Source organism: Arvicanthis niloticus, chromosome 5 (assembly GCF_011762505.2).
Source record: "Arvicanthis niloticus isolate mArvNil1 chromosome 5, mArvNil1.pat.X, whole genome shotgun sequence".
In the NCBI taxonomy this organism is placed as follows: Eukaryota; Metazoa; Chordata; class Mammalia; order Rodentia; family Muridae; genus Arvicanthis; species Arvicanthis niloticus.
Window position 1 is genome coordinate 89,773,558 of NC_047662.1, and position 11,645 is coordinate 89,785,202.

Genomic DNA, 11,645 nt, shown 5'->3' on the forward strand with positions numbered 1-11,645 from the left:
TTTTACTTTATATGCATTGGTGTTTTGTCTGCATGTATGAGCACTTGGAATTGGAGTTACAGACTGTTGTGAGCTGCCATGTGGGTGCCAGGAACTGAACTCACGACCTCTGGAAAAACAGCCTCTTAACAACTGAGCCATCTCTCCAGTGTCCATTATTTCCATTTCTTAACTTGTTCCATCAATCCTTATTGGACTGTATCGAATAAGAGGGAAATCCATGTATTGCTTCTCATCATGGGTGAAATTGCTCATCCTTTACCATTCAGTATATTGTTAACTATTTTGTGTAGATTGTTTACCAATTCTAAGAAATCCCTTTCGTGCCTAGTTTGCTAAGCACTGTTTCTTATTGATGTTTTGGGTTTTTTAAATTTGTTTTAGAATTTTTTTTTTCAATAGCACAGTTTTACTTTCTCATCATGCTAGAGACCAGACATCTATCATTTTTAAATTAATCTTTATTATGCACATAAAAAAGTAGGCTTCATTCTGAGATTTTCAAACATTTATATAATATACTTCCATTATTTCTCCCCCTCTCCAAAATAGCCCCCTTACACTTTTACATCTCATATACTTTTAAATACCTAGATTGAATATATGAATGACAGCTTACAACACCTGTCTCTCTGAGTCTGTCTGAAGTCACTTACTATGATCATCTGCAGTTCCAATTATCAGTTTCGTATATATTAGATAATTGTATTTTATGGCTAATATTTCATTGTGTGTATCTATTACATCTTACCCTTTTTTCTAGTTAGAAACATTTTACATAAATGTTCCAGATAAATCCCACATTTTTAGACCATAAGATGTAAATACATTCAATAAAAGCAGTATTTTACTTCTCTGAATTTTACAGAGTAATAATCCAAATCCATTTTGATTAGATGGTTGAAGACTCTTTCTGGGTTACATTTTACAGATAAAACAACCCCTTATAATAATATAAACAAACAACTCTTTCCAAAGGGTAATTTTGAGAACTTCAATACATTCCTTCAGGGCTTCACTTCTGCATGGTCTTCCTTATAGGGAATGACTCCTTTTAGGCAACAGAAATCTGAATTTTTGTTGGTTGCTTCTTGAACATGAAATAGCCCTGGTTCTTGAGCCAGACCTTATGAAAGCTGACCTTGATTTATGAAGAGACAAAAGAGACTCAAACCTTGATTGTCCAGGAGATGGTGATGCTGACCCCTTCCATGGCTCCTGCTGTGTGAGAGTGCCACCTTCCCATGGATGGGGAATGTGATCTGTCCTTCTTGGCTTCTTCTTGGATGGCTATAGCAATGACAATCATAAGCATAATGTCCCTTTTCACCACACTTACCGCATACATCTATCATTAGGATCCAAGGGGCATCCGACAGGTGCCTCACAAAACAAGATCTCTGAGGCATGCTTGTTGATAGTTAATCCTTATTGGAGAACCACAGATCAGCTTGCCAGCCAATCCTCAAATTGCAACTTCTGCATCTTTATCATCCTTAGACTCCACAAAGGCAAATCCTGGAAGATTTCTGATAGTCCATACTGTTCTTATGAAACCTGGTAATTGAAAGCCCTTCCTAATTTTTCTTTACCAGCACCAATTCCCAGGTTACCAACGTATACCTTGGTTTCTCCTCTAATACTGCTTTATCCGGCAAAGTTAGGTGACCAGTAGGCTTACTCAGCTCCAGCTAGCCACACACACAGCTCAGTTAGCATGGAAGCTGGAATACAACCTCACTGATCAACCATTCCAGTGGCACTACTCACATTTTATCTCTTTAGTCGTGAGTCAAGAGTTGGATTTTGTAAAACCCTTTTCCTGTTTCATAAGTTTTCTTTAACCTTTTCAAGTGGTCCACAGAATTGAATGAGCAAAGACTGAGCAAGCCTTGTATTTCCTGGAATAAATCTAATTGCTCATTGCACAAAATTCTTTTCATATATTGATGAATTCTGTTTGCCAATCTTTTGTTGAGGACTTTGTCAGCTGTATTTGGAAGAGCTATTGCTCTCTCTTATGTCTGGTTTGGGTATCAAGACAGTCAGTACTTTGTGCCCTGATTGGAGGGGGGATCCCTTCCTGTTTTTGGTTTTGTTTTGTTTTGTTTTGTTTTGTTTTGTTTTGTTTTGTTTTTTTAAGGTCAGGTAAGACTGATACTATTTTTCTATATACAGTTGTTAGAATTTTCTAGCAAACTATCTGGACAAGAAAATTTCCTTCTGGGGAGAGTTTAAGACTATGACTTCAATGCTTTTAATAGTTATAAGATTGTAGAAGTATTTTGTGGTGGCAAGCTGGAGAGGTCCATGACTTATACATGTCAGTGCATTTACATGATGCAATCATGTATACGATGCTATTCATAACAGCTCTTAAAGTCTACATCGTCGCTTCAGTTATAACATTTAGTCCTGGTATTGGCAGTTTTTCTTTTTATTATCAGTGTTGTGTCAGAGGTTTGCCAGGTTTATGAGACCATCTCTGGAACAGTGCTTCTTCGTTGCTTTTTTTGTTTGTTTGTTTGTTTGTTTATAGTTGTTTGGTTCCTACTTTTTCAATTTCTTTTTTCTGCTTTTAAAAAAAGGATTCATTTTATGATTATAATTATGTGTGGGAGTGTGTTGTGTACATGAGGTCTAGTGCCCAGGGAGACTAGAGGCGTTGAATCCTCTAGAGCTGCCTGACATAGGTGTGAAAAAAGGAGCTTGAGTCCAGAAAAAATAGTATGTACTCTGTGGTGGTTGGAATATACTTGGCCCATGGGAAGTGGCACTATTAAGAGGTATGTGGCATTATTGGAGGAGGTGTGATGTTGTTAGAGGAAGTGTGTTGCTGTGAGGCTGGGCTTTGAGGCTCCTATGCTCAAGCTCTGCCCAGTGTGAAATGAGTCTCTCTGCTGCCTTCAGATCAAAGACATAAAATGCTTAGCTCCTTCACCAGCCTGCTGCCCACCATGAAGATAATGGACTGAACCTCTGAATTTGTAAGCCAGCCCCAATTAAATGTTTGCCTTTACAAGAGTTGCTTTGGTCATGGTATCTCTTCAGAGCAATAAAACCCTAACTAAGACATGCTTGTAACAGCTGAGCCATCTCCCCAGCTCCTGTTTTGATTTTATTTTGCTCTTCTTCTTTTTCTTTCTTCTTTTTTGAGGGGGAGCTTAGATGACTGAGCCATCTTGCCATCCATCCTCCTTTCTAGCATAAGCAAACAGTGATATACAGTGCCCTCTGAAAGCAGCTGTTCTTGTGTCCTGTATATTTTAGAGTATTGCATTTTTATTTTTATTTACTTCTATGAATTACATTTTTTTCTCCTTAGACTTACTCAACCTGTGAATAACTTAGAAGCATGTTGTTTAGTTTCATGCATATGGAGATTTTTTACTGTTGTCTTTCAGTTATTAACTTGTGTTTGATTCCATTGTGGTCAGGAAACACAGACCATATTATTTCAATCATTCTAAATTTGTCAGGTTGTTTTGTAGCCCAGAATGTGGCCTATTTTGAAATATATTGCATTGGCCTTTGGAAATAGTATACACTGTTTATTTGGTAGGTTCTGTTGGTTAATAGTTTGTGTGTGTGTGTGTGTATGTGACTCAGTGAATGACTGAGTGTGTGTGAGTGAGTGTGTGTGTGTGTCTGTGTGTCTCTGTGTCTCTGTGTCAGTGTGTGTGACTGTGACTCAATGGGTGACTGAATGTGTGGCTGTGTGTGTGTGGCTGTGTGTGTGTGTTGATTGTGAGGTTGGTTTGGGGTCTCTGGTTTGGTTTGGTTAGTTTGGTTGTTGTTTTTTAACCTTACCATTTTTTTCTGTCTAATTGTTTATTGCTATTGAAATAAGGTCTTTGAAGTCTACTTCACCTCTCAGTCTTGCCTGTTTTAATTCACATATTTTCAAGTCTGTACGCTCTCCCTTGCCCTCTTCCCACCTTTCCTCTCTAGTCTTTATTTCATTTCTTTTTCTTTTGTTTTACTCATGAATTTAGGGCCATGGTCTTCTTGGCAACTTTATAGTTTTAACATGAAATAGTGTCCCATTGTGTCTCTGCTTTCCTTTGCCCCATATTAACACACCAGCTCCTGCTTTCTTTGGATTAATATTTGTCTCCTTTTATTCTCACTTGCCTGATATAATTGAGATGAGTTTCTTTGAGGTAGCATATGATTGGGTTGTGTTATTTAATCAAGTCTAACCATTTCTGCATTTTAATTGCTAAACTTAGATCATTTGCAGTCAGTGTAGCTGTTGATATGTTCACAATGTGAGTGGATTTTATTTTCTGGTTTTAGTTCCCTGAAGAGAAGTAATACCCAGGTGAACTCACAGAGACTGAGACCACACTCACAGGACCTGCACAGGTCAAATGGACAAACTCTCCACACTGAGAAGAGGAAGTGGATACGAAATTCAACCAGTAACAAGTAAGCTATTTGAAATTGATGCCGGCTGCGGCAGGAAAAATCAATTTTCTCCAATGGAGTATCACTGGATATGTCAACCACACCCAGGGCAGCTCCCATACCCACGAGTAGTTAGCCAATTGTCAATACAAAAGAGACTTTATGTTTTGTGTATAGCTTCTGTTTTGTTTGTCTTACTATATATATATATATATATATATATATATATATATATATATTCAAAACAAATTTAAATATATATCACAGAGAGAGAGAGAGAGAGAGAGAGTTGATGTATAGAGAATATGGGAAGAGTTGGATTGGGAGCTGGGGAAGAATGTCATCAAAATATATAAAACATTTTAAATAAAAATATTTAATTTTTTAAAAGATTTTATTTTGTTATATTCTTTTTGTTGTCTTTCATTAAGGTACTTGAACATTTATTTGATCTCAGTTTAGAAACTATAATACTTGTAGTGGAAGGCTATGTCTTTGCTAGTGTGTGGCCTTGGAGGTGGTGTGTGGCTCAGAGGCGCACAGCTTTTCCCTGTGGCGTTGCCTGGAGCACAGTGCTTATTGTCTACAAGTTCCTGTAGGCTTGCCCTTTCCTGGCTCTCTGGCTAGCTGTCTGGCTTTGGCTGCTTCTTCAGTGTGTGTCTGGGTTGACAGTTTCTTCAGCTCCAAGTCTGGGATACGTAAAGCACAAGGAAACTTCAGAAACATATCACCTGTCACTCCTCAGGGTCCAGAAGTTCCTAACTGGGCTGTTTTTGCCTCTTTCAAAATGTTCTTGTATTTGCTTTAATATATAAATTCTAGAGTTTTTCAGTTGTCACTATTAGGAAGGATTTTGGATCATTAGTCTACTCCATCTTTCTAAATGTAGATGTTCCCATTGGGCATTTTTTTTTTTAAGTAGTGATAGTATTTTGTTGTTGTTGTTGGATGTCTTGTATTAAAATGTAGAACTAAATATATACATATAAACTATAGACTGTCCCACTACCATGTAGGGAAATTAACCTGGAGGTTTCCTCTCTCCTTGTTCACCCCTTAATTCTAGGGGATCCCATAGAGCTTAAAACATTTTCAAGCCTTTTCAACACACAGCTTGAGACGCACACCTTATAATCTCTCTCTCTCTCTCTCTCTCTCTCTCTCTCTCTCTCTCTCTTTCTCTCTCTGTCTCTCTCTCCCCACCCTGAGAGTGAGAGAGGCAGACAGGGAACAAAAGTGTTGTGACTGGCCTGGATTCTTCTCTCTCCACTCGACCCAAGATGAGGGCTTGTTCTCTTATACCTCAGTGCCTGACTCTGTGCCTAATATAGCAGGAGTCATTGTGTGTGCTGAATGGACACACGAAGTTGAAAGCATTTTCAAGCTCTAGAAGATACTGTTTATGTCTAAAATAAATCTGTGTGTATTGTCTTGGCAAAGATTAGTAAAATCTGCGTGGTCGGGCCATTCAGTTTAATGAACTAATATTGGAACCATTCCACCAAAAGTGTGTTCATTACTATTTCTCTGGCAATGACTAAATAATCAGAGAACTCTATGGAGTGTGAGTTTGGAACTGATCCTACTACGGTTTGGCTCTTCAATGGATCCTCAGTGCCCATTATGGTGGTAGATCCTCCAGGGATATACTGTTAAGGGGACCAATAAGAAGAAGAGTTTGGGGGCTAGAGAGATGGCTCAGCAGTTCAGAGCACTGACTGTTCTTTTAGAAGTCGTGAGTTCAATTCCTAGCAATCACATGGTGGCTCACAACCATCTGTAATGGGATCTGATGCCCTCTTCTGTTGTGTCTGAAGACAGCAATAGCATGCAATATACTTAAATAAATAAATAAGTCTTTAAAGAAAGAGAGAGTTTAGAAGGATGGCTTAGATCACTGGGGTGTGTCTTTGAAGGAGGTTTTGGGCTTCTACCCCCTTTCTCTCTTTTCTTGGTCAGCCATGAGAAACACTGTTTGGCTCCACCATACCCCCATTCTCATCTGGCGTCCTCATCAGAGGCCCTGAAGGAACAGGACCAGAGAATCCTAGACTGGAAACTCCAAACCTGTGAGCCAAAATACATCATCTTTCTTTAAATATTGATTACTCCAGGCATTTCATTACAGTGACAGAAAGCTGGCTAGCAGATCCTCGCCAACATTTTATCTTTGCTTGCACAATGATACAGGGAGATTGCTCTCATTTGCAAGGTCCAAAACCTACAGTTTAGTTACAAATTGTGTACTAGGTGGTTCTTGGTGCTAAGTGCTTTCTTAAACAAACAAACAAACAAAAACAAACTTTCTCAGGCCACAGTCATTAAGATATTGGCCAAGAAAAATGAGACCTCAGGTCCAGCTCTTGGGTGAAGAGAAAATGTCTAATGGAAAGTTTTGGATTTGGGGCTCAGTAGTTAAGGTCTCCATTAAGGCTGCTCTTTCAGAGGCCCTGAGTTCAATTGCTGGCACCTACGTGGCAACTCACAATCATCTATACTTGCAGCTCCACAGGATTCGATGCCCTCTTCTGATGTGGAGACAAAATACCCATACACATAAAACAAATGCATAATTAAAATTTACAAAAAGAACAATTTGGATTCAAAATTATCTTGAAAAACTTTATCATTTTACAGATTGGGGGGGAAAAAAATTCTCTTCCCTGGTCTAAAAGAAGCCCATCCTGGCAAAATAGGTGAGAATTTTTTATTTACCTCAGATTTAGTACAAGCCAGTTAATGATTTAGTTCCTGACAAATAGTTCTTGTAAGGCTTTTTACTATTGTATTTTAAATGAGGGTGTCAGGGAAATAAGTACATCAGAAAACAAGTGTGTTTTTGAGGGTGAGCCCAGAATACAAGCCTGGACGATGACATAGGTAAGAGGAAGAAGGGGATTAGACAGTATGGATGTGCGGGGCACAACATGAGCATGTGCAAAGACACTGCTTCCAAAGCTGGCTGCAAAAATATCTCCCATTCCACCTACATCTCTACCTAGTACTTATACTGAGGGATCCACGGTCCTCCCTCGAGTATGGGTGGGCTTGCAAATACAGCAGAAGTTAGCTTGGCCATTTACAAGAGTAGGTTACAGAAGACAATATGGCTTCCCCATGGCTTTCTTCAGGTATACATGCATAGGACTTAGCCACCATGCTGTGAGGAAGTTCAAGAGACCCTCATGGAGAATTCCTACAGACACCTATGTAGGTGTCATTGTGAGCTGACACTTACCAGATCTACCAGAGCAAGACTTTTAAGTATTCTAGCTCTTGATAATGGAGTTACCCATGACTTTTGTCATCTACTTTTTAAGTGTAGACATTACAGGAGCACAAGCCAATATTACTATGCTCTTTCCAAATCCACAGAATTCATGAAAAATTCATGGCTATATTTTAATGCCTCAAGGGTTGGAAGGTTTCTTAGAAGAAATAATACTGAAACACTCTCTAAGGTAGATATGATTTTCTCTATATAAACATCAGTTAGGATGGGTTTTGGCTCTAGGCAATAAGAACCATGACCAGAACTAATTTGAGCAGCATTAAATTTTTTCACGGAGCAAGCAGTCTGCAGGCAGAAGGTTCCAGAGTGACATTGCAGCTTAGTGATGTCAGAATCTATATCCATCTGCTTTTGGGTTTTCTCAAGATGGCTGCACTAGTCTCCAAAAATCATTCAGAAGCCTGAAAAGGGACAGAGACTTACCTGTTGTTAGGAGTGCTGGTGGTTGTTTGAGATAGAATGTCCCATGTCCAGTCTTGCCTTGAACTGAGGAAACATTAGAAACTGGTCTTAACACCTGATCCTCCACATCTTAAACAGCTTTCTTATAACCAAACCCAATGCCACACAGATTCTGTTTGCCAGCAGACTCCACTTTCTTTGAGCAAAGTTGTCCCCATCCTTGGTATCCGCTTGCTTTGACATTTAAAGGGATGACGGCTCCAAGTCCAAGCTGATGACAGGAAGGATCCTGTGTATGCACTGGGATTTATGCTTGCACATGCCTCCCTTGTGATCCTTCGTGGTAAATCCTGCAAGCTTCTCAGAATTCAGAGGCCACTGAGTGCTCGGCTTTACTTTAGCTGCAGGGCTTAAACACTTCAACATCTTCCCTATTTAGCCTCTACCCCAGGAGGATGGCTTTAATGGTAAAGAAAAAGGCTATTTGGTAGACAACCTCATTTTTCTAATGGAAAGAAGAAGAAGAAGAAGGAGAAGGAGAAGGAGAAGGAGAAGGAGAAGGAGAAGGAGAAGGAGAAGGAGAAGGAGAAGGAGAAGGAGAAGGAGAAGGAGAAGAAGAAGAAGAAGAAGAAGAAGAAGAAGAAGAAGAAGAAGAAGAAGAAGAAGAAGAAGAAGAAGAAGAAGAAATCTAGATTAAATTGTACAAAGGTGGCATGGCCAGTAAAGGACAGGGTTTAGCATTATCAATGGGAAAAACTCTCTCTCTCTCTCTCCCTCTCTCACACTGTCAAGGCATTACTATAGGTTAACTGAGTAGAGGCTCAGCCATTTCCTTCTTATACTTCTCTACTGGCTTGAAAACATAAAGAAAGTAACAAACTTATTAGCCCAGAAGCTCGCAATACCCAAGATTCAACTCACAGACCACATGAAGCTCATGAAGAAGGAAGACGGAGTTTGGGTGCTTCAGTCCTTCTTAGAAGGAATAACAAAATACTCAAGAGAGCAAGTATGGAGACAAAGTGTGGGACAGAAACTGAAGGAGGGGCCATCTGGAGACCACTCCACCTGGGTATCCATCCCATGTGCAGTCACCAAAGGTAGAAGCTGATGCGGATGTCAGGAAGTGCATGCTGACAGGAGCCTGATATAGCTGTCTCCTTGGAGGTCTGCCAGAGCCTGACATGTTCAGAGGTGGATGTTCATAGCTAACCATTGAACTGATCAAGGGGATCCCAATGGAGGAGTTAAAGAGAAGGAGCTGAAGGATCTGAAAGGGTTTGTGGCCCCATGAGGAGAACAATACCAACCAACCAGAGCTCCCAGGGTCTAAACCACCAGCCTGGGAGCACATAGGGAGGGACCGATGACTCCAGCTGTATATGTAGGAGAGGATGGCCTTGTTGGGCATAGGTGGGAGAGGAGATCCTTGATCCCATGAAGGCTGGACACCGAGTGTGGGAGAATTCGAGGGTGGGGAGGTGGGAGTGGGGGTGTGTGTAGGCACATCCTCATGGAAGCAGGAGGAGGGGGGAATGTGATAGGGGGTTCCTGGGTGGAGGGGGGGGATGGGGTAAGGGGATAACATCTGAAATGTAAATTAAATGTCCAATTAAAAAGACATTTTTTAAAAAAGAAAGTAACAAACTATTGTGGAAAGATTCAAGAGTCTCACCCTTTGGTGCCTCCTGTTCATCACCGGGCAACTACTGCTTATTTTTCTGGTGGAAACTGTATTTATCCCCAGCCTGTGACCCCCACTGTGTTGCTACTGTTCCTTTTTCACCTCTCTCAGACATTACTAGTTGAAAACAACACTCTTCTCCATTGAGCCTGATCATAACTCTTTATAGAGTGTTTCAGTGAGAGGTCACAAATAGTCTTCAGTAGAAGCAAAAGAAGAAATAAAATCAATTACCCATCTCCACTGGGGCTCTGAGAGGATCATGTGAAGTAGCCAATGGCTTACAAGCCATATTTAGGGTTCTCTGGTGACAGACTCTGACTTCTCTGAGACCCATTGGCCCCCATGAAGCCGATTCACCTCTTGTTTGACACATCGCTGGCACAGGTGTTAAAGCTGATGAAAGTGGGAAATGTTGGCACTGTTAGGCCACCAGCCTTCAATCAGGACAGAGAGTGACCAGAAAAATAAATAATACTTAGCCTCAAAAGGCATGAACTCCGTGAGGCTGATGTTTGCTAGAATTGTATCAGCCCTGCCTGTTATCCCTGGAAATGACAGTAACAGGGGCCCCAGCGTTGGCATTCAAACCACAGAAGGGGCCTCTGCACAGTAATTGTTAATAAAGAAGTTGCTAGAATCAGAACTGCATTTTTCTAGCAAATCCCTGTTATCTTCTTGGCAAAGCCTGTGCTGACAGGCTGGAATCTGCACTCCCTGGCCTGGCATGGAAAGCCCTTAGTGATCTTGTTATAGATTGTAGATGGTTCATGGTTGGAGATTCATAGCTAACCCAGAAGCTTTTTAGGCCTGCTGCCCAAAAATTCTACACCCAATTACAAACTTAACTAGAAAAGTGGAACAGAACAAAATAAATAAATAAATAAATAAATAAATAAATAAATAAATAAATAACACTTCCTAGAAAGTCCAGTGTAAGGAATTGAAGGCAACTGACAGTCATTCAGCCTTTCAGACAGCCATCAACTGGTAAATTTGTTTTCTTGCATTGCTGGGGTTTGAACCAAGGACTTTGTGCCTGTAAGGCAAGTGCTCTACAATAGACCTACCCGACTTCTACTCCTGACAACTACTTTTGAGATCTTTTGTAAGCCCCTGGGATTGCAAAGCGTTCACAGCTTACCTTGAGCTTTTTTCAGAAATGGAAGTCCAGTGATGTGAAATACTTGGCAAGACTAGAAGCTCAGAAAATCAAGGTTTGTCTCCATGGTGAAAACTGTGTACAAGGTCATGGTGAATAGAACATACTCACAGGAAGACTGCTGCCCCTTGCAGCTGCATAAAAGAAAACCACAAAGGCCCCTTCTGTGGTTTGAATACCAACACTGAGACCTTTGCTGCTGTCATTCCCAGGAATCATTCTAGCAAACATCAGACTTCTGTGGGTCTTCCTGATCCTGTGTATTCACAGGATTATTTGTTCTTCTCATGCCTTTGGCTAATTTGAAGCCGAAGGTACTTCTGTTCTTTGGAATGTTTAGCCTTGACTTTGAGTTGGATGAATCTATCTGCATCTTCTGGCTTTCATTTTTGAGACTCTCATAGCAAAGTTCAGTTCCATTTTAATAGTGATCTTGGCACCTAAAGTGCTATCATTCGTTGACTGTTGTTGGTTAAATAAGGTCAAAGAAAAAAAGGGATCATTCCATAAAATGTGGTCACCTAAGAAGAATCCTTAGCAGGGACTATGGGAGAAGCAGGCATCATCTAAGGGGCTCAAGGGTGTGACTGTCCCTATGTTTTATGTTGATGGCATACTTAGAAGATAAGCTCTGCAAATAGAGGCAGATATAGCCCCAATTGTAGGGAACAGAGTCTAGTAGACATGGATTAAGT

The 11,645-nt window shown here is 40.4% G+C and overlaps 1 pseudogene; it reads right to left on the reverse strand.

Annotated features, from left to right (window-relative positions):
- Positions 1 to 566: 566 nt before the first annotated feature.
- On the reverse strand, positions 567 to 10,135 carry LOC117708772 (serine/arginine-rich splicing factor 7 pseudogene; annotated as a pseudogene).
- Between the last annotated feature and the right edge of the window lie 1,510 nt (positions 10,136 to 11,645).